The 26,946-nt window shown below is 40.4% G+C and overlaps 1 protein-coding gene and 1 long non-coding RNA gene across 7 annotated transcripts in view; one reads left to right on the top strand and one right to left on the bottom strand.

Annotated features, from left to right (window-relative positions):
* Positions 1-1,748: 1,748 nt before the first annotated feature.
* LOC125173419 (uncharacterized) lies at positions 1,749-26,939 on the bottom strand. 2 transcript variants are annotated; one of them, XR_007155018.1, is made up of 5 exons: positions 26,585-26,939; positions 25,996-26,053; positions 21,006-21,143; positions 19,994-20,088; positions 1,749-1,828 (listed from the first exon to the last, which is right to left on the bottom strand). It is a non-coding gene; the product is annotated as an uncharacterized LOC125173419 (long non-coding RNA). The 2 variants fall into 2 exon arrangements; XR_007155017.1 differs by having other exon boundaries at positions 26,572-26,939.
* Positions 3,948-26,946, top strand: part of STAT4 (signal transducer and activator of transcription 4) — a 115,089-nt gene continuing 92,090 nt past the window's right edge. For 4 of the 5 annotated variants that reach the window (XM_047872516.1, XM_047872520.1, XM_047872522.1 and 1 more), the window contains exons 1-2: positions 3,948-4,037; positions 12,007-12,099. The gene's annotated coding sequence lies outside the window, so the exon portion shown is untranslated. The remainder of the gene's footprint in view (positions 4,038-12,006; positions 12,100-26,946) is intronic. The other variant, XM_047872518.1, reaches the window with a different exon arrangement.

A 26,946-nucleotide genomic window follows, 5' to 3' on the forward strand; every position in this document is an offset into this window, starting at 1 on the left:
ATCAACTATCTTGTACAAAGCTTTCAACAACCAAGTAGACAATGAATTGGTCAGCTGCTTATTGAGTCATCTAGTGCTTTTGTTTGCCATGGGGCCATGAAGCCATGGTGCCACGGATGGAAACTAAGCATGGATCAAAACCCATGGGTTCCCTCTCACTAAGGCAGATCTAGCTCCTGCTGCTACTGAATTCTCTACTTCCAGGATCAGAGAATGACGTTGAGCATTTGACACGGCCTCGGTCTTGGAAAGACCTGCCAGTCAGCTAGTAGCAGGTCAGTTACATCAGATCCCTTAGTAAAATTAATGATTCATACTTACCTTAAATGATACTCTGGAGACAGGTTTGCCTTCCTGCCCACAGTAACTCTGCAAACACTACCATCTAAGGACGTACAAAATGTCTGACCTACTCACAGATAAATGACATTTGCTCAGAGTAAAGGACTTATTAAAGGATCTCCCTACACAGCAAAGGAAGTGTAATACCAGGCTCATGACTGTGTAGTTCACTAGTTTTAGCATGTATTTCATCGCTCAGAAGCATCCACCTTAATAGAATAGTGGAATGGCCTGTAGAAGTCTCAGCTAAGGTGCCAGCAAAGGGACAACAACACCTTGTGGACTTGGAGTATTGTCCTTCCTGGTGTAATTGATCAGATAGATACATAGATGATAGATAGATAGATAGATAGATAGATTGTCAACCCATATGAAATAGGATTAACTCTGTTTCACCACAAATCCAAGTGACTCACAGATACAATTGCAGAATTTGAGACTCTCGTCTCCACAAACTTAGTCTCTGCTAGTTTAGAGGTCTTAGATCTCAGGGCAGGAACTCTTCTGCCATAATTTTCACTGAACTGGGGGCTACAACTGCCATCTGGCCACTTTGGGCTCCCTATGTCAGTGAACCTACAGGCAACAAAAGGAGTTGCTATGCTGGAAGGCATGATCGATGATGATTCCCGTGAAGAATGAGGGCTGCTGCTACACACAGGTGTGTCTATCTAGAACCCAGGGGATTCCCTGGGGCTTCTCTTGGTCTTCTCTTATTACTGAGTCTAATAATCTCTATTAATGGAAGTTGCATCAAGAATGATTAAATAAGACTAACAACTCAGGGCTGAAACCCCTCAGGGGTGAAGGTCTCTGTCACCACATGGGGCACGCAACTGAACCAGATCAAAATGTTTGTCAAAGGTAAGGAAAATCTAGAATGGGTGTTAAGGACACTGTGACTCACCAGTACATGTGCTGCCCTGGGATCAGCTGCAGCAGCAAAGGCTGTAGCTTGATTTGCTAACCTTCGTTAAGCCTTTTAAGGGATTGCAATGGGCCATTACCTTAAAGACCTGAACTTGTATTTTTTTCCTTATGGGAAAAGTAAGAACTTATTATCATATGGTTAATAAAGTCAGGATATCAGATCTTAGCAGCCCAAGAAAAGGATCATGACAGCCTCTCCTTCTTTGGGCTGCGTGTGAAATGACAGCTACCATGTTGCCATCATCACTCACACCCTCAGACTCTGTCACAATGCTTACCGTCATCGAGGGAAGAATCAAGGTGTTTCTATGAAACCAGTCCAAACAGTATTTCATGGTAAAGCATAACTAGGGAAGCACAGATCAGGGGAGGGTAGATACAGGCAGCTGGGAGTAATTCAAGAGCCAGTTCTTGATTCCAACGTTGGTTCTAAGAACAGCAAGAAGAGCCTGCATGTGCTGCCCTGAGGGTATAAACTGGCTCAAAGTCTGGAACGTTCTTGATGTGCAGTGGGGCAGATGCTTGCTCACCAAGTTTTCTCCAAGAAATGCAGTCACTGAGGGAAGAACAGACCTCTTGTTAACAAGATCAGCTGCCTTAGAACCAGGAGGCAGAATAAAGAAAATGAGAAGACCGTTGCACAGTTTGTTTGTGTTAAATAAGAACTCAAATGTTTTGTGTGGATATGCATATACACAGAGTTGCACCCCCCACACACAGATATATATATATATCAGGTTGTTGAAATATGAATTGAAGAAGAGGAAGGACAGACTAGAGCTTTGTTCAGCATTGGAATGTCTCCACTGATAAACCACTGGATTGAGATTCAGATAGCCATGGAAAGGACTGTACTTGGGACTCAGTAAAGACAATAAACCCGGAGTCCGGATTAATTCAGTCTATGTGACAAGTCAAGATTCAGTGACCTAGGCTGGGTGTCTATAAAGGATCTCCCTACACAGCACCCCCACAGTTTCTGCTTAGGTAGTAGGTTAGTTTTGTATTCAAAATACAAAGATGTGTGATGAGCTATGGGAGGACTCAATAAATACTTATGGAATGAAGAGTAGTTGCTACAAGATTTTAGGGCAATGCTAGAAAATACCTCTGAATTTATAAAGGTTCAAACAGACATTATCAGGTTATTAGTTTCTAGTAATTATAAAACTAATTATTTGGAAAAGATGACTTAAATGGTGTGTTAACAGTACATTGTTAGGGGTCTCCAGAGAAACAAAACCAATAGGATGTGTGTGTGTGTGTGTGTGAGAGAGAGAGAGAGAGACAGAGACAGAGAGACAGAGAGACAGAGAGATAGAGAGAGAGAGGAGATAATTCTTTTAAGGAATTGGCTCACACAACTGTGGAGATAGAAGTTCAAAATCTGCGGGGTAGGCTGGCAGGGTAGAGACCCAAGGGAGAATTGCAATTTGAGTCCAAGGGCAGTATGCTGGCAAAATTTCTTTTTTTATCAGAGAGTGTATGTCCTTTTTATTTTTTTTTCTTTTTCAACGTTGTTTTGTTTTGTTTTGTTTTGTTTTTTTATTTTTGGGACAGAGAGAGACAGAGCATGAACGGGGGAGGGGCAGAGAGGGAGACACAGAATCGGAAACAGGCTCCAGGCTCTGAGCCATCAGCCCAGAGCCCGATGCGGGGCTCGAACCCACGGACCGCGAGATCGTGACCTGGCTGAAGTCGGACGCTTAACCGACTGCGCCACCCAGGCGCCCCAGTCCTTTTTATTTTTAAGGCCTTCAACTGATTGGACGAGGCCCACCCCCACTAGGGAGAGTAGTATGCTTTACTCAAAGCCTATTAATTTAAATGTTAATCTCATCCAAAATACCTTCATGAAAACATCTAGAACAATGTTTGACCAAATATATGGATTCTGTGACCTAGACAAGTGGACACATGAAATTAACAATCACCAATAATAAGTGAATATTCAAGCATATTTAATTGGATTATAGTTATTTCTTTTCATTGAGACAATGAATGTATTTGTTGAGTTCGCAAGACAAATGTTTTGACTTGGTTGTTAAAGAGCACATTTAATATACATGCACATTTAATATAAATGTAATTTGTTCTCTGTGAACTCCAAAGCAGTATCTGGCCCTAAGTGTGGTCAGTTGACACTTAAAGTTTTATGGTATGGTGGGTTTAGAAGGTGGCCAATTTGTCTTGTTTTCCTAGGACTCTCTCAGTTTGGGTGCTAAAATTCCACTTCCTCAGAGACTCCTCAGGACACCAGTCACCATAGGGTGCTGTGCTTAAAACTTCTTTACTTCCTAAAAGGAACAAGGATTTAGGGGTGGCTTGTGCTGGCCACATAAAATAATTTACATTTAAACATGTGTGAATTACTTTAGCATGCTTCCTCCTTGAGAAGAATCCTAAAACAAGCAAAGAGGACCAGCAATGGGACATTGCCCTGGGTGACTTTATCATGTGCTGTGGCTAACTAGGGACTTCACCAAGGACAGTCTTGGTGAGTTCTCATCCAAAACAGGATTTAAGCTCACTGTTTGTTTCTGTGGCTCTGAGAAAAGATGGCTGTCCTAGTAGTGGGCAATAAACCAGGTCCATGATTGGTTCTGCCCTCCTCTAGGTCATAGGAGCACCCGTGACAACACAGGAGTGGGTCTACCAGGTGGCCAGAGCCTTCCCACACAGCCACACCATTCCACCTTGGCAAAGGTACACTCTGTCACCCGCACACGATATTTGATTGCTTCCTGGATCCACAGGCTTGAATGGTATGTAGAAAAATGTTCAAGATTCTAGAAATTGTTGTGGACTATAGGCTAGAGCCATGGAGTTCGTGAATTTAGGGAAAGTAGTTGACAGGGGAGATGGAAGGACGCTGGCTCCTCATTGATCTCCCTCTTCCAAGTACCCTGCACAACTTCCCTTTTATTTACTTACTTTGCATTCTGGGTGTACACACCAAGTTTTGCTTAATGAAAATATTCTCTATATTGCTAGGGTGTTTGAAAAGACCAAAAATATGAGATTCAGAGTATTTATCACATTTACCCATACAGATATGATTATGAATATTTTAAACCATTTGAGGGCTGAAATGACCCCATTATGCAATATCTTATACATATAAACATTTTTTTTCTTTCATTTCTAAATACAGCATTCCTCCCCTCTCTTTTTTACACTTTAAGGCTGAGAACTTGGTCAGATTCCAGCTCTGCTGTTTTCTAGCTTTGTGACTGTGACAAGTAGATTTAAGCTACTTGAGCCTCTGTTTCCAGGTGTATAACATGAGTGTAAAAATCCTGACGTTCTGAGTTCTGGGAGGATGAAAGGAAGTAATGTATATAAAGTGCCTGGCATGTAGTTGCTTGATAAATGGTAGCTAGTGTTCTACTAAACTGACCATGAAGCTTCACAATGGAGCCCTTGCGTACCTCTCCAGTCTAGTTTCTCACGGCCCCCTTATAGTGCACCCCATTCTGGATTGACTATCTCTACAAGTTCTGCCAGGAATGTAACAGACTTCCAGGACAAAGAAATTAAAGAGTTTTGTGAGCTTTTTACCATGTGTCTAGGAAGGGTGGCCACGTACGCTCGAAGTACGAATTTATAATGCCATCCTGCACAAAAATCTCTTTGCTTTGAATACACTATTCTCATCTGCCTGTGGTCCCATTTCTCATCTTCTTCAGCAGACAAATTGCTAGTGTTCCCCCAAGCTTCAACTTAGGAGTCACCTCCTTATCCCATACTCCTCCCATCGAGACTAGGGGCCCCTCCTCTGCATCCTACCACAGAACTCATGGGAAGTCACTGCAAATGCATGCTTTCACATTTTACCCCTCACAATTTAGCAAACACATTTCATGGCGTCTGTATGACCACAGGCTATTCTAAGAGGCTCTCCCTACTCACAACCCCTGGATGGCCATGTTTGCATGGTGTGACCCTCCAGGCCACTCCACTGACCCCTCCAGTTGAAACTGGAATCGTTTAGAGCCCCTGACCCAAGGTCTGTGCTATGAATTATGATTCATGACTTGTCACGTACGGCAGTGGATTCAGTCCTATTTGTACATCAGCATCACCAGTGGAACTTTAAAGCAAATGCACATGCTATGCATTATATCTCTAAAGATCCTGATTCAGTGGGCCAAGGGTGGACCCATGCACTGGTACTTTTTTTAAGCCCTTTAGGTGGTTCTGAGAAGCATCCAGGACAAAAGACTCTCTGGGCTAGCATAGAAAGAAGAACTGGTCTAATTAGATTCTATTGCAAATTTGAACGAAGAAAAATGGAATGAACTTTATAATGAGCAGTGCAATGGAAAGTGACAGAATTTAATTGGACTGAACAGGGTTATGCAATGTCAAAGGGACTTGTCATCTGAAGTTACCAAGGAGCAGAGCACATGTGGATAGTAAAGAAGTTGGTCGTTACAGAGGAGAGCAGAGCTGATATGCAGAGAGAAGCCGGCACCACAAGAGAACGAAAGACAAAGACAGAGATGGAATATCACAGGGAACAACAGGAGTAGACAAAGAGATGGAACAGAGGTGGAGAGAGAGGACTGGGAGAGACAAACAGGCAGAGAGAGCGTGTGTGAGTGAGAGAGAAGCCCCTTTCAGAATGGCTGCCATCAGCTTACTCCCCCAAACTAGAAACCTCTGTGGATTTCTCACTCATCGACATCCAATCTCTGCCTCAAAAACAATCTCTGAAGTGGCTTTTTCCCTTCTCATCCTGTTGCCACTGCCTTATTCCCAGCCCTCATGAACACTTGCTGAGACTACGGCAAAACCCTCAACCTGGCCTCTCTCCCTCTAAAACCCACCCACCTGGGTCTATTCTCAACACTATGGCTATTCACCCCACCTCTTCCTCTCTGTATGAAACCACAGGCCTTCCTGATCTGGCCAACCTGCCTTGCCACCTCTACGAGGACCACCCCGCCCCCGAAGATCTCATACCCCTTCCGAGCAGATCAGCCCCTCGTCTTTGTACATGTGGTTCCCTCTTTTGTTTGTAGCAATCTCACACTCAGCCTTCAAAACCTAGCTCAAAAATCACCTCCCTGGTGCCTTTTCACCTCCTTCAAACATGGTTAGCTTATTACAAAGCTCCTACCTTCCCCATTAGACCGCGAGCTCTTTGAAGACAAGGACTCTTTCCCACTGATCTCAGAGGCACTCAGTGGGTGTGTTGTCAGTGAATTTGAGGAGTGGCGTGTAATGGGTGAGCAACAGCTACAGAACCGGGGCGTCCCGGGCAGGTGGGCCAGCCCTGGGTAGGTCTCTGCATCCCCACACTCTGCTCCCAGATTGTCAGTGTCTTGTCTTCGGCCACATTTATATCCACAGATCCTCTAAAGGCTCCAATCAGGTTTTTCCCAAAGCTCCATGGAAACCTCAGCAGAGGCTTCTGGAGGTGATGGTTGTGGGCTGCAAAGACGACAGATGGGGTGAAGCAGCCACTCGTCCATGTAGGTATTTGGACTGCCCAGATGCACATAAGAACAATCTCCTTCCTTTTTATTTGGAATCCTAAGAAAATGCCTAGACATGAAAACTTAATTTTGAAAAGGGAGAAGACAGAAGTGTGAATTAACTTATTCTCCATGACCTGAACCACTTATAGCCTCCAACAAAGCTTGCGGGGGGAAATTCTGAGTACAATCAATGTTGAAACTATCCTCCTGATGCAGAAATGAATATACATAGAGCAATTTCTGACCAGCAAATTTTGTATAAATATGTAAAATCTATTTTGCATATTTTGTCCCTGTTGACAGTGATGACCAACGGAACAAGATTTTCGCTCGCTAGAGGAAATGCAGTAGCATGCATCAGGAAAATTAACTTGGAAATTTCTAGTGGATAAGCATGATTTGGGGGCCTAGTGAATGTCAATTCGAGAACTCTCATGAGTCCTAGTTCTTCCACTGGCTGAAAAAAAAAACCTTAAAATCTTGAATTATGTGCTAAACATTTTCATTTTGCTCATAACTCCCTTGAGTCGCTTGGCATTTAATGGAAAATGAGTAGGAAGGGGAAGATCTCTGCCAGCTGAAAGGACAGAGGCTAGTCTGGGCAGAGTGTTTTGTAGGGTGCAGATCTGAGTGTAAGCCAACTATTTTAAAAGCCTTCGTTCTTGTATGCTAGCACATGACCTCTCCAGAAGGGTGAGGAGATGCCAGAGGTACATATTTACCATCTGGAGTGAACCAGCAATTCATCCAGAAACCTGCCTCACCATGAACTTGAAATTAATCACAGTGATGAACAAGGAGAACATGCTGGGTCAGAAAGGTCAGTTTCATTTGATAAGAAAGGAACACGTGGCCTAGCTGGCAATGTGCTGACATTCATTACCTTCAGGAAAACTCTACACAGCCTCTCCCTCTGGAGAGGACTCCTGGGAAAGAAAAGGGCTCGCTCTGAGGCCATAAAAATGAGAACTCCTTCAAAGCCATTGGCTTTTGATGGTGTCCAGAATCACAATGATCAGGGGCACCTGGGTGGCTCAGTTGGTTGAGCATCTGACTTCAGCTCAGGTCATGATCTCCTGGTTTGTGGGTTCAAGCCCCATGTCTGGCTCTGTGCTGACAGCTCAGAGCCTGAATCCTGCTTCGGATTCTGTTTCCCTCTCTCTTTGCCTCTCTCTCTCTCAAAAATAAATAAATATATATTTTTTAATTTTAAAAAAGAATCAAGATGATCATAACTCCATCCGATGTTGCTCTTTTTTGTCCTGAAAGGGAAAACATCTCTCCATCCACGCCTATGAGGTTTCCTGTGTTTGCTCAAATCATGTCAGAAATAGAACATCTAGTTAGTAATCAAGCACCAGTTGGAGCTGTGTACTACTGAACGCATGGTTTTAATTTTGAAACTCTCACTCCATTGTTCTTTAGCACTGTGAAGGGCTTAGAACTCAACTAATTACATCTCCCACTTTGGCTTGGGAAACCAAGAACAGATCTGGCTTCAACTCCAAGCAGGCTAGAGCCAATTTTGTTGGGTTTTGGTGGCTGCTGTTACTTGTTTTTGAAAGAGACATGGACAGAAAAGAGCAGCCACAGGGATGGTGTTTGAAGTCTGCTTTTGGTGTTTGGGGAAATAGGTACCTATCACTATAAAAGGCATTTCCTTCCAAATGTCAAAGAATTCTTCACTGTTTCAACTTAGCTCTCGAAACTGAAATGTTTGGGGAGTTGAAATCTGTTAAGCAATCAGAATTCAGTGGGTAAGAGGGGCGCCTGGGTGGCGCAGTCGGTTAAGCGTCCGACTTCAGCCAGGTCACGATCTCGCGGTCCGTGAGTTCAAGCCCCGCGTCAGGCTCTGGGCTGATGGCTCAGAGCCTGGAGCCTGTTTCCGATTCTGTGTCTCCCTCTCTCTCTGCCCCTCCCCCGTTCATGCTCTGTCTCTCTCTGTCCCAAAAATAAATAAACGTTGAAAAAAAAAAATTAAAAAAAAAAGAATTCAGTGGGTAAGAGAAGAAATGAAGTCATCCAACAGAATTCCTTGCTTAATGAGACTATAATCCATAGTTTTCTCTTGAAGCGATGCAGCCTGGAAATCGGTTTTGTGGACGAGTCTAAGTTCTTGTACTTTTCTGCTTCTATGTCTTAGAAACCCTCATTCCCAAATTTTACTCTCATGTCCCTGAAGGTGACTTTTGAATCTGTGTGTGCCGAGGAAATGACATCAAACAGATGGGTTAAAATCACCACTTTGCCCCTCAACTGCTGTTTGACTTTGCCTAAGTTACTTGGACCCTCTCACTCTCTGTCTCCTCATCTATAATATGCAGATAGTGATAACTATCTTGCAGGGATTATTTTAAGACCAAATGAGATAATGCTATGTTCCCTATTTTGATAATATACACAACTCCTTTAAAGTAAAATGATTATGTAAAATTCACTGTTTACTTAAATTATTTTTATCATAATGTTACTTAAGTGTGCACATATAAAACTAGACAAAAATTCGTTAAGGCATACACCCACCCCTACTTTCCAACACGTACAACACAAATTTTTAAAGTCAAATTAAAATGAAAATATAATCTGTAAAATTCAAATAAACAACATAAATTCAATAGAATGGATGTTTCACTGAAATTAAATGCATTGACAATGTGAATTTGACATAGTTATGCAAAGGTCCGTCTGGGTTCAGTGAGGCTAACGATATCCAGTTCTGTGGCATAAGTGTCCCAGGAGCTCAGCTCCTGGAGAGCTCTCTTGGCCCGTTTGCCATGACATGATGGGTTGTAGGGCCCTTGTCCATCTTTGTCTGAGACGATTGCTTGGGCTAAAGAGTGGTCTCATTTACCCAGCTACCTACAATCCCAGACAGGGTCACAGGGGACCCTAACGGGCCAAGTTCAGCCAAAGGGAGCCTTCATTTTGTTGCTCAGCTGTGAACAGTCTCATAGATACCCATTCTTGAGAGGGCTTAAGAAACCCACTGAAAAGTCTTCAACAGAGGGGCCATATGTTAACTTTATCTTTTAGGAGACTCACTTTGGCAAAAGTTTTGAGGATGGGTTGGAGTGGCTGAGAACAAAGTTAGGGGAGGACAACTGGGCCATAGAAATCCTCCAAATTCATGAGCTTGACGTTCAAAACATCACAATGCTCACTGCTCGCTGGCTTTATCTTCTACTTGCTAATATGGAGCTTTAGCTTCTGCTGATGTGCCTTGCTTTACCTTGCCCGAACACAGTGTTTTCTTGTCTATTCACCTTATACTGACACCTTTCTCTTCACTTATGATGTCTTTTCCAAGCCCTTCTCAAAAATCTCAGGGCACCTGGGTGGCTCAGTTGGTTAAGCGTCTGACTCTTGATCTCAGTTCAGGTCTTGATCTCAGGGTTGTGAGTTCAAGCTCCACATTGGCCTCCATGCTGGGTGTGACGCTTACTTAAAAAAAAAAAAAATCCCAACCACCATTTAGGGTTTATCTCCACCCAGCCTTCCTTGGTTTGTTCAAATTACCTGATACAAGTCACAAATTACCTGTTTTGAGGTATTTTTGTTCAATGTTAACATTTGTCTCTTCCAGCAATTGGGATCAAATTTGATGGCAGGGACATGTCTTGACCAAGTTGACTTTCCACCTGGTTTTAACTTAATGCAGCTCATTGTTTCTGCTGGTTCTCAGTAATTTACTGAATTAATAGATGAATAAATAAACCACCCGCTGACTTATCTTACAGACACCTGTATTCAGGTATAAGGAAATTATTTAGTAACAGCTTAAAATGTATTCAAACTGGATGTTTTACATCAAGTTCATAATGAAACATGAGAGTTCAAGATATATAAGCTTGTCAGAGATCTGTAAATGAGATTTATTTAATGAGTTATTATGCAAAAGAACATATAGAGGAATGAAAAGCCCCAGAAAATGAGTGATGTAGAAACATGCTTGGAAGAATAACAGTTTACTGATTTATGAGAAAAGTAAAAATAGAAGTGAACAGTGAAAAGTCTGAAATAATCTTTTCCCCATATGTTTTGTTTCATGTTTGTTTTGCTTCTGACTGTGAAAAAAACAAAGTTGCAGATAAAAGATAGCACTTTTAGTTGGTAGGAACAGGGTACTAGTTAGCAACATATTGAAACTGTATAAAGCAGTAAGTTAAAAAAAAATTAGAAATCTGGGACCTACAGACAAGGGTGGAACCATACTTTAAACTTACAGTTTAAAAAAAGTTAAAAAGGAGGTGCACCTGGATGGCTCAGTTAGGTGTCCGACTTCAGCTCAGGTTGTGATGTCGTGGTTCATGGGTTCGATCTCACGTCAGGCTCTGTGCTGACAGCTCGGAGCCTGGAGCCTGCTTGGGATTCTGTGTCTCCCTCTCTCTCCACCCCTCCTCCACTTGCACTCTATCTCTCAAAAATGAATAAATTAAAAAAAAATTTTTTAAGTTAAAAAGGAGCCAAGTTGTGATGAAAAGGGCTGTTTAAAACATTTTTTTTGAATTTTTGTCTTGTATCAAATTTTCAAAGTAGAGGAAAAAGTAATTGACTTAGTTTGGTAATTTTTAAAATAGAATAGTTAGTACTGATGAGATCATAATCCAAATGCTCCCTGATGCAGCTGCTGTCACTGGGGAGAAACCTCACCAACTGTTCATCATTTTTATTTTCTTACACCTATTAAGGTACCTTTCAAAAACAAGGCATTTAATAAGTGTTTGGTGAATGAGCGAGTGAATGAGTGACACATGAATAATTAACAACGTGCAAAGCAGTCACCTGGTGACCGCTCTTTATTCTCAAAGGAACAATCTTCATAGGCCCATGCTTGAAAATGCAATTTTTTAAGGGACAGAAAACGGCATGGCATCTTAGATTGTCTTAATCTTGGTTCTAGACCCCTGGCACAAATATGTCCCCAGTTCTGGTCTCTATCTGCATTCCCCTGACCTGGAATTCTCAGTCTTCTCGTGGCCTCTCTGGCTGGGCTGTGGGATTTGCACCACCAGCTCCAGCTCTGACACCCAGCTATAATTTGCCTCTCGTTTGTCAATAGATTAAAATATTAGATTGGCGTGGGGGGAAAATGTAGTTCATGTAAAGTCAATACCTCGTTCTTCTCACATCATTCACTGTGGCATTTCTTCCCCTTGCTATAGAACTTGAGTTTACCGGTCTTTAACTTTCAGAACTCAACCTTTTTCCCTTTTATTATACAACCATTTCATGTTGGCTCTTTTCCCAGTGTGCTGGCACTTCCTCAGTCCTCCATGAAATGTTAAAGAGTAACAGATGTAACCCTGCAAAACGTCAACCAATTCAGCGAGTTCACTGTGAAGTAAGTCACACTCCTTGTAACTTTGAATACAGCTTCTTTAAAAACAATCTACTGTCTGTTTGCCATTCTCTTTCTGGGTTCTCTGTCCTTATTTCTAGTCCATAGTGTGGTACTATATTGATTACCAATCAGGCAATAACTGGCTGCTTCTGATAGAAATTCAACTCCCAAGTTGCTTAAGGAAAAAAAAAAAAAAAGGAACTAGATGTCCGAGGCTAACTGGGAGGTCCAGGGGTCCAGGGCTATGGATACAACTAGAACCAGGGACACATGTTGTCTTTATTCAGTAACATCTTCCATAGATAGAAGAGGCCACTGAAAGTGGCTTACATGGTCCTTACCAGTCAGCATCCCGAAGAGAGAGCCAGAGAGATTGAGTACCCTGACTGGGGTCCCACCATGGGCCCAAGAGCCTGGGTCACAATGAGGAATAAAACATTGCTGGATGGAGACTTCTATGTTCTTCACAACAAAGCCCAAAATGAAATCGGAATCTGGCAGCCATTCTGGATAGTTCTAGTCTCCCACCCTCAAATATTACAAAAAATCTACTTTGAGAATCTGAATTACCTATACAGTTGAGCTTAAAACGAAATATACCTAGGAACAAGGTAGGCTCTCCAATTAGTATAAAAACCAAAGTCTCAGGGTGAGAAACCACGCATTTCAGCTGTGCTTTTGAATAAACTCAATCAGGTGAATAAGCAAGGCTGAAACAATAGCCCTTTCTGAGCCAGGGTTTACACAATACAGTTCACAGCAAAGGTGATAAACTCTCCAGAGAGGAGGACTCTCCAGGACGTTTCCTCTGTGTTGGCCTTGGCTTGTCAAGGTATTCTCTGTAGTAACCTGACCTTGAGTTTTGCGCAGGCATCATTTACAAGAGTTAATTACCTTCCACCAGACAACATTTACTCTATTGGCTATCTCCAAAGAAAAGAGCAGCACTGTATTGGAACCTTCCATTTAAGGAATCAAGTAGGGCATGGGTGCAGCCAACTAACACAGATTCGGTGCTCGGTCAGTATTGCTAGAGGAGACAACGATGTCAGTGTAGTTCTTAATACTTGGCCATTTGCCTTAAATAGAGTGTTAGGTTCCCTATCTAAGTATTCTGCCCTTTGCTGGGAAGATGAGTTGACTGGATGACTAATTGTTTTTTTTTTCCCCTTTGCCAACCACTGTATGTGATCCATTGTTATCATCATTAAGCAACATCCAGTGGCTTTCTCTGGGAATGGCATACAAAGTTAGAAATACACGGGGAATACAGACTTCCCCTATGATGTCAGCTTTTATTTTAGTTTAAACATTTTGAAAGGATGTCCCAAGTAATCCAGACATCTTGTTTACAATGGGGCAGTATTTTAGAGTGTGGGCAAGAGGACAATGAGCTTCTGGTCCAAGTTACCACTATGCAATCACGTCAAGTTTCATGTTACATCTGATACGACCACACATGACCAGCTTTTCCACCCTGAGAGAATCTGCAGATTGAATGTGGCTGAAAAGGGAGTTTGAAAGGATAGCTTTTCAGTACATTACCACGGATGTCAGGATTTGAGAATGGATGTTATTTTGTGTAATGAATGATTATTAATCATTTATATCATAACAACATTTGTTAAAGATTAATACTTCTCTTGTGATTTCCTTGCAAATTTTTCTACTCCCTGTAGCAAATAAGGTAGTGAATGCAGAGACCTTGCCTTTATATAAAAAGTGAATTGGGTTATTAGAGAACGTTCTCTGAAAAAAGCAGCCAACCAGCCAATAAGCAGTAGTGGCTCTAGAATTTCCAAAAAGAGAGGATTTAAAAGTGGCCACTTATCTGGAGGGGACAGGGAGAGGACTTGTCTTGAAGGTGCATTTGTGTAACAAGTACACCACCTTTACTCTGATGATATATCTTGGGGAGTGCTATGGAAAGTGTTATGGAAAGGCAAGAGATCCTTGATACCTTGGCATTACCACTCTGTGTAAACTTGACAACCCTAAATAAATACAGTGCAAAGAAAGGTTTTATCTCAATTGACCAAATTCCTGGCTCAGATCCCACCTAGATATGAATCTAACAATGTCACCATTCAGGTATTCGAGTTAAGCAAAACCCAGAATAAATCTCTGTAATCGTTTGACCTAAGTATTATTGTTCACATTCCCCTCTCCTTCCCCCTACATCCATCCTGCTGTAAAGTACTGTCCCATACCCTCGCCAGAGCCACAGAGCAAGTTCGTGGGGCCTAGTTTATTAATTCTGTAAACACCATGATATTTCAGGGTCAAGGCCATTACACAATCCTGAATGAGAAAAGCCTAGAGAATAACATTCATCTGTTTTACATGTGAAGGAAACTCAGAAGCCTTCATTTTTTATCTCCCTGCCAGTTGGCTTCCCTGTGAGAAGAGTACCCTCTGGTGCTCAGTTAAGGTTCTAGCCTTCAAACTAAGGAAAAGAAAACCTTTACAACTTGACCAATATAGACAGCTTTATGTGATAGGACTGGCTGTCCTTAAAATAGCACTTTTCCATTAAAAACTGTGTTGTTAGTTTTGTGTTAGACTTTCCCCCTTTGCTCTAATAGAGTATAAAACTAAGCAGGAACTTGGTAGTCCACACAGAAGGATCGACCCAGGCAGTAGCCGAAAAGGTAAGACATGCATTTATTGCCCCCTCATCAGCAACTATTTGAGAAGTCGAACAATTCTTCAGAGAAAGAAGATAGCAATTCTTCACTTTTTACAAAATTTTTTCAAATGTTTATTTTATTTTTTTTTTTTAATTTTTTTTTTCAACATTTATTTATTTTTGGGACAGAGAGAGACAGAGCATGAACGGGGGAGGGGCAGAGAGAGAGGGAGACACAGAACTGGAAGCAGGCTCCAGGCTCTGAGCCATCAGCCCAGAGCCTGACGCGGGGCTCGAACTCACAGACCGAGAGATCGTGACCTGGCTGAAGTCGGACACTTAACCGACTGGGCCACCCAGGCGCCCCTCAAATGTTTATTTTTTTGAGACAGAGAAAGACAGGGTGAGTCAGCGAGGGGCAGAGAGAGGGAGACAAAGAATCTGAAGCAGGCTCCAGGCTCTAAGCTGTCAGCACTCAGCCCGACGCGGGGCTCAAACCCACGAGCCGTGACATCATGACCTGAGCTGGTCAGGCACTTAACTGACTAAGCAACCCCGGAGCCCCAGCAATTCTTCATTTTTGACTGCACAGTCCTTGATAATTTCTATATATGTAAGAAAGAATGATTCACCCTTCCAATGACATTTTTTTCACAAATCATTTATTTGTTACAGGTGGTTATTTGCTTTGGGGATTTTTTTTTTCTTGTAGCAAGGATTTCCAAGCTGGTGAAGATCTTATAGAGGCTTTTTCCGTAGAGATGAGTAATAAAAACCCTCAGAGTTTCCAGACAGGGATACTAGTATGAAATGTGGGTGATAAAACTGAACATGAGCCTATTGTTCCAACCAGTTAAGTCTGCATTGGGTTGCCTCATCCTTTTAAGAAGATCAAACTGACGAAATGAGGAGAGAAAAGGAAGTAGTTGTTGCGGTTTATGGCTTCCAAAATATTTGCATTCATCCTGTCTTGATATATAGAGTAATGTCTGCCTTGGTTCTCCTCTGTTTCCCCCTTCTCTTTCTCTTCTTTTTTGGGGGAGGTCATGGAGCTAGTGTGTACCATGATTAGAGCTAGGAAACGCAGCTTTATTTTTATTTTATTTTTTGTTTATTTATTTATTTTATTTGAAAGAGAGAAGGGGGGAGAGATGGATAGAGAAAGAGAGAGAGAGACTCTTAGGCTCTAAGCTCAGTGTGGAGCCAGACGCAGGGCTTGATCTCATGACCCTGGGGTCATGACCTGAGCCGAAATCGAGAGTTGGATGCTCAATGGACTGAGCCACCCAGGCTCCCCGGAAATACTGCTTTACAACAGAGAAAGCGCACCAGTAGCATTCAGGTCTACAGATCTGCATTATCTGTTCGGAACAGTGTAAGTCTACACTGTGCTTTGTGAGATATACATAGAGGGGTATACATTTTAAAAATTATGCCAAAATTGAGATTCCATTTTCCCTAAAAGTCTTGATTTGCAGCTCCTCCTGAAAGATGTTCCAGAGAAAAAAGATTTTCAGGTGCCTGTTAGAAAGGTTCTCCACAAGTCCATTAACTACCTGTTCCAGGAGGCCTTTGAATTTACAACACTGGATTTAGGGCCATTCTTCATTGGATAATCTTCTGCTAGTAGACAGACTACACAGCGCTGATGTTGCACTTCAGAGGGGTTCTATCCAAAACCCTATCAGCTCCAATCTTGCTTATCTACTTTGCTCCTTCAAACTATGAAATTAAATTTTATTTTGTCCCTTCCCACTCTTTTTATTCCACAGTAGCCCAGTAGAACAATGTTTGTAGCTCAGAGATGCTGCACCTTGTAACATCTCCACCCACTTTTCCTCACAGTGATTCCAGCATGGGAGAATCTGGGTCACAGGTATAGACGTACTGTGACTACTCAGAAGGGAGATACTGAAGTTCCCACCTAGGACCTTAAATGTCCCACAAAGCAGCTTAGCATTAGAAAAAAGCATCCCTTTCTCTCATTGGATGAGGCCCTGCATAGAGGCTCATGTCCTGGGAACTGGAGCAGTTCAGACTTCAGTCCTCACTCATCTTCCCAACCGGGCTCCCTTGTGCAATGAACAAACCGAACAACTGTTCCTAAATGTCCTGGTACCAACTAACCTTGTTTATCATGACTTGCCCAAAGCATCTTTTGTTCAGGTTATTTTCCTCACTCTCTGGAAGGCTGCCAGTCTTACCTTCTTTAGGCAGGTAGAACATCCTTGCCCTTTCCCCTGACCGAATACAATTCTTTAATTCTTCACTCTTTCTGTTAACCACATCTCCGTATTTTTGGACTTCTTCGGTTCATTTTAGCCTTTAACTTTTCTGAATTCCTGTGACATTTGTGCTTAGTCTTGAGGTCAACTGAGCACTTATAGTTTCATATGCTTATTTTGTCTTCTCTGCCAATGTGATGTATCTTCAAGAAGATTCTGACCTAGAATCATTCTCATTGTGATAAGCACACCATAGCAGTTCAGTAAATATTTCATACTGAATTGAATGGATTTCCAAACAAGTATATAGCTCTGGCACTTAAAAGAGCATCTGGGGACTTCTGCTTTGAACATGATGGATTGAACAGGGATTAGGGTTGCCAGATAAAATCCAAGAAGACCCATTAAATTTGAATTTCAGGCATACTTATACTATAACTATGGGTCATACATATGCTAAACAAGTACTTGCTGTTGATTTGACATTCAGATTTAACTGAGAGTCTTGTTTTATTAAATCTGGCAGCCCTTCCAGGGGTCGGTTTATCCTCCTCCCTTAACAGAAAAAGAAAAAATACACATACGAAACAATGGGTTTTCAGGCATTGGCAAACAGAAGCAGTGCAAGAGAATGATCCCTGGAAGAAGCGAAGAAATGAGACATCTTTCTGCTCCATCTTATTTTCTGGAGAACATTTCCAGGACGCAACACAGAAAGCGGGAACTCAAACAGACCCTGGAAGTCTCCCAAGATGAGAAGACAGAGTTGAGAATTTGGGGAGACCAAGATGGCCAAAATTCACAGGGCAGAGCACCAGATAGGAGACTGCTGAACACTCCCCTTGATTCTTCAGTTACTGATCAGTGCATGTGTGTGAGGGAACTACCCACAGTTAGGGGAATAAAACCACTCGAGAGGAGTGGGGGGAACAACTTAGCTCACACAGCGCTTAGTACATGCTGTCAACAGGCAGAGCGGGGAAATTGTCAAAATGAGTAAAAAAGCAAGACCAATTATTCGCTACCAATGGGAAGCCCACTTCGAATATAAAATAAATACGTTAAAATATCTGGAAATGAATATACCATTCTGACATGAATCAAAGAAAGCTGAAGTGGACATATAAATATAAAATGAAGTCGACTTCAGAGCAAAAAATATTTATCCCAGATAAAAAGGGTCATTTCATAATCATGAAGGGAAAAATCATCAATTGGGCAAGAGAATCCTAAATGTTTATGTACCTAAACATGAAGCCTCAGAATACATGAAACAAAATGTGACAGAACTGGAGGAAAATGCAGAATTATGGCTGAAGATTTCGACACTCCTCTGATAATAATAACTGAAGAAATAGGCTGAAAATCTGGAGTGAAATACAAGAGTTGAATACCACTGTCAACCAACTTTACCTAATTGATATTGACAGAACACTCCTCCCAACAGCTACAGAGAACACATTCTTTTAAGTGAACCCTAAACATTGACCAAGATAGGCCATATTATGTCACTAAAAAAAGAATCAATAAATTTAAAATAACTCAAATTAAAAAAATTCTCTAACCACAATGGAATTAAGTTAAAATAAGTAATAAAAAGATATCTAGAAAAGTCTCCAAATATTTGGAAACTAAATGACACAGATCTAAAGCAAAACAAAACAAATGCATACATCATAGAAGAAATCACAGGGAAATTAGAAAGTATTTTGAACAAAATGACTGAGAATTAAACTATAATATATCAAAGTTTGTGGGATACAGCTAAAGCAATGGGAAAGGGGAAACATATATGTTTATCTTAGAAAAATCAATGACCTAAGCTTCTACCTTAAGACACACGAAAAAGAAAAGCAAATTGAAACCAAAGTTAGCAGAAGGAAATAATAAAGGCAAGAGCAGAAATCAATGAAGCAGAAAGCAGAAAAGCAATATAGAGAATCAATGAAACCTAAAGCTTGTTTTTTCAGATCAATAAAATTGATAAACTTCTAGTCAGATTGTCCTGGAAAAAAGAAAAGATACAAATTACCAATATCAGGATTGAGAGAGGTGACATTACTATAGATCATAATTAAAATAATAAGAAGAGAATATTTTTAACAACTTTATGCCTACAAATATAACAGATGAACAAATTCTTTGAATGATACAAACTAGGTATCCAGAACAGTTTTATGTCTAATACAGAAATTGAGAGAGTAGATCCTAAAAGTCCTCATTGCAAGAAAAAAAAATTGTAACTATTCATGGGGATGAATGTTAACCAAACTTATTGTGATGATCATTTAGCAATATATACAAATATCAAATCATTATGTTGTACACCTGAAACTAATATAATGCTATATGCCAGCTATACCTCAATAAGAAAAAAAGAAATTGAACTTGTGGAGTAAAAATTTTCCACTAAGAAAATTCCAGGGAGACATAGTTTTATTGGTGAATTCTTTCAAATTTTAGTAAGAAATAGGGGACATCTGGGTGGTTCAGTTGGTTAAGTATCCAACTTCAGCTCAGGTCATGATCTATGGTTCAAATTTAAGGAAGAAATAATACAAACTCTACATAATCTCTTCTAGAAAATTGAAGAGGAGGAAACACTTCTTAACCTATTCTGAGACCAGTATTACTTTAATAACGAAATAAAACACAGACATTATAAGAAAAGAAAGTTATGGACTAATATCTCATAAAAATAGAGCTGAAAATCCATGTAAAATAATAGCAAATTAAATCTGGCAATATATACAAAGGAATATACATCACAACAAAATGGGGTTTATTCCAAGAATCTGAGACTAGTTTAACATTTGAAAACGAATGTAATACATCAGATTACCAGACTAAACAAGAAAAAAAAATATGGCCATATCAACAGATGCAAAAAATTCCCTCTATTTCCACATTCATTCATGATAAAAATTATCAAAAGAAAAAAACAAAAACAAAAACAAAAACAAGGAATAGAAGTGAACTCCTTAACCTTATACCCTTAATTTATTAAAGGGTATATTTGAAAAACTTACAGTTAACATACTTAATGGTAAGAGACTGAATGCCTTCCTCCAAAGATCAAGAACAAGTCAAAGATGTCTTCTCTCATCACTCCTATTTGACAGTGCACTGGAAGAACTAGATAAGGTAATAAGACAAGAAAAAGAAATAAAGGACATACAGATTACAAAGGGGAAAAAAAACAGTCTTTATTCACAGATAATGTGATTGTGTATGCTGACAATTCCAAAGAATCTACAAAAACATTCTGTAACTAATAGAGGAGTTTAGCAAGGTCACAGGATACACTGTCAGTATACAAAAATTACTTGCAATGAACAACTGGAATTTGAAATTTTAAAAGCCATAAAAAGTAATTGGATATAAATCTAACAAAAACTGTTTAGGATTTTTATACAAAACATTAATGAAAGAAACCAAATAAGACTTATGTAAATGGAAAGATATACCACACCTCTTTTTAATACTCCTTTCTTTCTTTCATTTCCTTCAATATGACCACAGTAAAAACCATACCAGTCATTCTTGAAGACTGAGGAGGGAGGAGGAGGTATGCAACAAAGACAGAACGTAATTTGATATAAATCATTAGACATGTCATTAGATTCCACCAGCAGAAATTTTATACTGAGCCCCTTCATTCTTTGCAAGTTTTGTGCCATGTTTTCTTCTCTCTCCCACTCTCTCCTCCTCTTTAGCTCCCTTTGTATCTTTTTCTTTTCCTTCCTTTCTTCTTTTCTCTGCTATCTGCTCCACATTCCCAGTTTCTATTTGTCTTTAAATAGAACATATTTAGCTGTCTTTTTCACTTTTTCTTACTATCTCAAGCAGCTTAACCAAATTCTTTTCCTAAGCAAAGATAGTCCTCTCCCTAAAATATTTGAGAGAGAGATGGAAAGATAACCTCCTCTACCCTCTTCAACTTGGTGTTTAGACAGAATTGATGTACATCAAATCATCATATAAACTTTATATAACCATTTATAAACCTATAGATGTGAGATATTATTATAACTATCAAGGGTAGTGACAACCTTAGTGAGAATGAAGTGCCTGGACAAGGCAAGTCTTCTGAAAAAGCCCTCCTCAGGACCGACGAAGGTAAAGGGGCACTCCTTCAGCCCTCTGTCAGTTCAGTAAATATTTCTTAAATAGCTGCTCTATGCCAGGCACTGTAATACAAAGAAAAATTACATTTAGGTCTGATGCTCTAAATATTCAACTCTGAGAGAGACCAACACATGAAAAATACATTAAATGGAATAGGGCAGTTAAGGGTTATTTAACTGACCAGAAACATGGAATTTTTTTTTTTGGAAGAGTCTATACTTCAATTATCCTAGCCTTCTGTTGGACCTCATTTTCTAATTTGTGACTCAGCAGAAACAGTCACCTTATGTACAATAGAAACAAGATGTTATAGAGCCACATAATTTGCTAAACGATTTGGAACTCTGTTGGCAATGTGGCCACCATCCTGACACACCCAGGACTTTTAAATGCATGGCTAACTGTCCATATGTTCCCAGGGAAAGCTGGAAAATCAGAGAATATGCCTCATCTTTAATTAATAGCCTTTACAATGAGCCTCTTTATTTTGGAACTTGTGTTTAGATCCTTCAACTAACTTTCTCAATAGGTTTCTGAGAAATTTATTACTTTTCTTGTATGAGCAGATAAGATTTTTAGCAAAGACAAATGGTCACAAATGTTTCTGGAGCCAGAGAGCCCTAAGTTTGACTCCAGAACCTGCACCTTACCATCTGATTACCGTTGACCAGGTCCTTAAGCCTCATTAAGCTTAATTTCTTTGTCAATTGGAAATAAGAATGATTCTTAATACTTTGGGGCATTTGACAATTGGGTAAATTATGCATGTAAATCTCAGCACTTTGTCTTGCATGGAGTTATAGCTGAAAAAGTCCTATTATTATTGGAAAGAATGTTGTCCTTTATAAATTGTAATGCTCCTGAGATGGCAGTAGAGGGAGCACAGTCATTGGAAACTGGACTTGAGCAAACTAAGAAGATAGGTATTTAAAGTCTTTTGTATGAGAGACGTTGTCCCTATTCTGATGGAGCTTGAGGAAACTGCATACAGACGAGCTGGTAAGATACACACCAGACTGCCTTGTCCCGGTTATCTTTGCTGTGCCACCCATTTGAAGACTCAGTATGTCCTTCTGTATGCCCATGTGCCCTCTCTCCAACATCAAACTCTAACTCACACTGGTTTTCCTAGGACACGTTAGAGAAGCTTGGGCAGGCCAGGGAAGGTGCTTCCACAAAAATGAAAACCAACAAATGTTTTATTCTTTGTACAAAAATTGGGAGAAGGTGGATCTGGGTTATAACTTGCAGCAGGGACAGTGATATCCCCTTCTCTTCTCTTGCTAACTCCTAAACAAGCAGCTCTACTTAGACATGGTAGAAAAAGCAGTCAAGAAGAACTGGCTGAATTCTCTCTGACTCTGATACATGCATGTGAACCTGCCCACCTCACCTGATCTCTCTTCATCTCCATTTGAAACCCCATCTATACAGTAGGAGAGAAGGGAAGGAGGAGGCTTAACCTAATAACTTTCGAAGTTCCTCACAACTTGGTTATTATTATTCTATTAATAGTAGCTATTGTTGAGTGTTTTCTCTCATCTCATTCCTTCTATTAGATCTTTGAATCTTCCCAGCAATTCCATGTGGGATGTCATATCCCCATTTTTACAGAGAGTTTGGGGCTCAGAGACATTAGGTAGCTGATCTGACTTTGTACAGCTCGGAAGTGGCACAATCAGAACTAGAATCTATTTTTCTGCAAGTGTATAATCTGATATCTCCCTGTTAAGATGGGGCAAGAAAATAATTAGAAGTGGGGCTTCTAAGTAGGACAATTGAGGCATCAATTATATGGGGGAGTGGAATCTGTGGTGGCCTTTGAGTTTGGTAAACTAGGGATTTCACTTTAGGGTGCTTTTGTTTGGTTTTCTTTCTCTTCCCCGGCTCTCTGGGAATGATGAAGCCAGGGTAGATGTAGGGCCAAAATACTGTGACGTGGCTATTTAGACTTGATTCTAAGAAAGAAGTAGACATCAAGAATCTGTTCTCAGAAGCCTGGCTCAGTTCATGAAACAGGAAGGCAGACAGAGGTTTAAGGCAGATGCTTTAACCAAGAAATAAAGCGTTCATTTGGGCAGATTCCCTCATAATATACTACTGGGTAAACTGACTGTGGTAGATAGGATACGGTGGGCAGAGGAGAGGTTTCAAAAATGTTGTCTTGTGGACTCCCAGGCGTAGGTCCTAAGACTTTTTTTTTTAAAAGAAATCTGAAAATAAAACTTTTTATAACAATAATGTTTTACTTTTTCACTCTGTTGACATTGGCACTAATGGTATCAAAGCAATGGTGGGTAAGGCCAGTGCCTTAGCATGAACCAAGGCAGTGATGCCGTATTATTCTAGAAGTCATTGTACTCTTTAGCACCAAACACTTAAAAATGTTTAAATACCAGTTTGACTTAATAATGTTCTCAGTGAAGTGGGAAAATTAATTTTATTAAATTTTAAATTAATGTCTCCTTAATATTCTGTCATAGAATGAGAAGTACACATGTTAAGGCATGATGATCGTCTCAAGGAAAAGCACTTGTATGATTGTCATAGAACATCATTTCTACTTGGAAGAATGACTTGACAAGTGGTTGTTCAAACTAGGGTATTTGGAAGAAGTTATCCTGAAAATGAACAAAGTGTGACCGTCATTTCAGGGAAAACAATTGGCAATGTCTGTTTCCAATAATAAAATTAGAGTTCTCAAGCAAAAACTAGAATTTGGAAAACTTGTATCCTTGCTATGAACCTTACAACTTCCAAATACTTAAAAATACCTTTCCAGGGGCACCTGGGTGGCTCAGTCGGTTGAGCACCCGACTTAGCTCAGGTCACGATCCCACAGTTTACGGGTTCGGAGCCTGTAACCTGCTTTGGATTCTGTGTCTCCCTCTCTCTCTCTCTCTGCCCTTCCCCTACTTGTGCATGCACAGGCGCGTGCTTTCTCTCTCTCCCTCAAAAATAAATAATACTTTTCCAATGAGATCAGTGGTGGTATTAGCTAATATGATTTTGATTTGTATGATGAAGTGTGTCAGCATTTACAGGATGTGTAATTTAGTGGACTCATGTTTTCCAAATAACTAATGTGTGATATTACAAAATCATGTGTGAGTAAAGTTCTATTTGAACTAGAAGATATATTAACAGATTTTCACGTAACAGTATATGTAAAGCTGGTTGATAGAGTTTCACATCCCACAGTGCAACCAATCCTTAAAAAATTACCACTTGTTGAGTTTTGTGGCATCAAAGAAGGCTTATCTGAAAAGGCTATTAAAATGCTCTTCCTTTTCCAATTACGTAACTGTGCGAGTCCAGTTTTTCTTCAGATACATCAACCAAAACAATATCTTGCAAAAGATAAAATGCAAAAGCAGATATAAGAATCCAGCCGTCTTTTCTCAAGCCATACATTACAGATTTTCAAAATGTAAATCAATGCCACTCATTCTCACTAATTTTTTTAAAGATTTTATTTTTTTTTAATATTTTTAAATGTTTATTTTATTTTGAGAGAGACAGACAGAACAAGCGGGGGAAAGGCTGACAGAGGGGGACAGAGGATCTGAAGCAGGCTCTGAGCTGACAGCAGCAAGCCAGATGTAGGGCTCGAACTCATGAACTGTGAAATCATGACCTGAGTTGAAGTCAGATGCTCAATGACTGACCACCCAGGGATCCCTTAAAGATTTAATTTTAAGTAATCTCTACACCGAACATGGGGCTCAAACACACAACCCCGAGATCAACAAATTGCGTGCTCCACTGACCGAGCCAGCCAGGTGCCCCCTCACTAATTTTTTTTATATTGGAAATATACTTGTTTTTAATTTTAAAAACGTTTAACACAGGGGCCTGGGTGGCTCAGTCAGTTAAGAGTATGACTCTTGTTTTCGGCTCAGGTCATGGTCTCATGGTTCATGGGATGGAGACACACATCTGGCTCTGCACTGACTGCATAGAGCCTGTTTGAGATTCTCTCTCTCCCTCTTTCTCTGCTCTTCCCCCAATCTAAATAAATAAATAAATAAACAAATATTTAAAAAAAGTTTAACACATAATGGGTTTATGATTATAATTTCCCATGAATAAACATTTTAATTTTATTCTCAGGTTAAATTTTAATACAGTAAGTAGGAATTTAATACATAATAATAACACCGAAATTCTTTGGAGCTGTCAACAATTTTAAGAGGATAAATGTGTCATAAGATCAGTTTGAAAGCTGCTGAGGGAGTCCTGGAGTGAGGTCCTTAAAAGGAAGAAGAGAACAAAGTCTGCTTTGTATAGCAGGCACTCAACAGTTGAATAAAGACACACAAAACCAGTATGACTAACAGTAAAAGGCAGGAAGTGAAAAGTGTTAAATGAGTGGTCTAGATCTGTGCTGTCCAATAGGGTAGCCGCTAGCCACATGAGGCTATCCAAATGGAGACTAGCACTTGAAGTGTGCCTTGTCCAAATGGAGATTTCCTGAAAATGTCAATTGCACACCAGACTTTGGAGATTTAGTATGAAATAAGGAATGCAAAGTATCTCATTAATATTTTTATATTGAAAAATGTTAATATTCTGTATTATTGGATTATTTACATGATTGAAATTAATTTTGCCTGTCCCTTTTACCTTTTTCAATGTGGCTACTAGAAAATTTAAACACGTGGCTTGCATTTCATTTTTTTCTTGGAAAGTGCTAGTTTGTATGAGAAGTGTGATGAGAATTCAGAGCAAGGGAAAATTGCTGTGAGATGGGGTCAACAGTGAAATCTTTACCAGGGACAGGATCTTAAAAAAAAAAAAAAAAGGACAAACCAAAAAACAGACTCTCAACTATAGACAATAAGTTGATGGTTCCCAGAGGGGAGGTGGGTGGGGGGATGGGTGAATAGGTAAAGGGGTTGGAAGCACACTTACCTTGATGAGCACTGAGTAATATATGGACTCACCGAATTGCTTTATGGAACACCTGAAACTAATATAACACTGTATGTTAATTACACTGGAATTAAAATTAAATGTTTAAAAATTTACACAAATTGGGGGAGGAAGCTGCCATTGAAGCGAGAATCAACACTGAATCAATACAGAAATAGGAGAGGTTAATCTAGGGAGCAGAACAGACTAGTCTGCCTCAGATCTCAGGCTTCTGGGTAGGGAGTAGGGGGAGGAGGAGGGGGAGGGGAGTTTCCAGATAGGTTGGGACCAAACTGTACAGCACTTCGAGTACCAAGAATTTGGACTTTTTCCTAAAGGCAGTGACTGCTTCCCCAGAGCAAACCAGACTTTGCTCCTTAGCTTATTGGAATACCCTCAATTAGGCACTTTCTTCGGGTGCAGACAGAGTAGTAGAAGCTCCCAGAAACTGCCCAGGAAGCAAGCAGCCAAGACCAGGCCTACCTGATCAGAGTAGAGTGATGTAGAGAGTATGACTTTGGAGTTGACTGACTTTTTGTGTATGAGGGAGGGAGAGGGGCAGTGAATTTAAAGCACCTGATAATGTCACCTGGGAGAGGAGCATCCGGGGCAGTGCACATGTGTGATGGCTGGTCCAAGAGTGAGGAAGCAGGCCTTTTACTTTGGTGTATTGCTGTAGGCTCAGGCGTAAGCAAACCGAGTCATTCTTTCTGCCTTGTTCGGTCTATCTTCCTTTATTTCTGTCTTTATTTGCCTGAACGTTCATAGAACTCGTGTGTGCTGAGGGTTAACATCTAGCCTGGAGAAGATGAAATAAAAAGACCACCAAGGAGGGAATGGAACCCCTGGCCTCTTATCCAGGCTCAGAAGCTAACTCGTTGAATAGCTCCTGTCACCTCTCTGGGCCTCAGTCTCTCCAGATATGAAAGAGGTGTTAGAATCAGATGAGAC

The sequence above is a fragment of the Prionailurus viverrinus genome, chromosome C1 (genome assembly GCF_022837055.1).
Source record: "Prionailurus viverrinus isolate Anna chromosome C1, UM_Priviv_1.0, whole genome shotgun sequence".
In the NCBI taxonomy this organism is placed as follows: domain Eukaryota; kingdom Metazoa; phylum Chordata; class Mammalia; order Carnivora; family Felidae; genus Prionailurus; species Prionailurus viverrinus.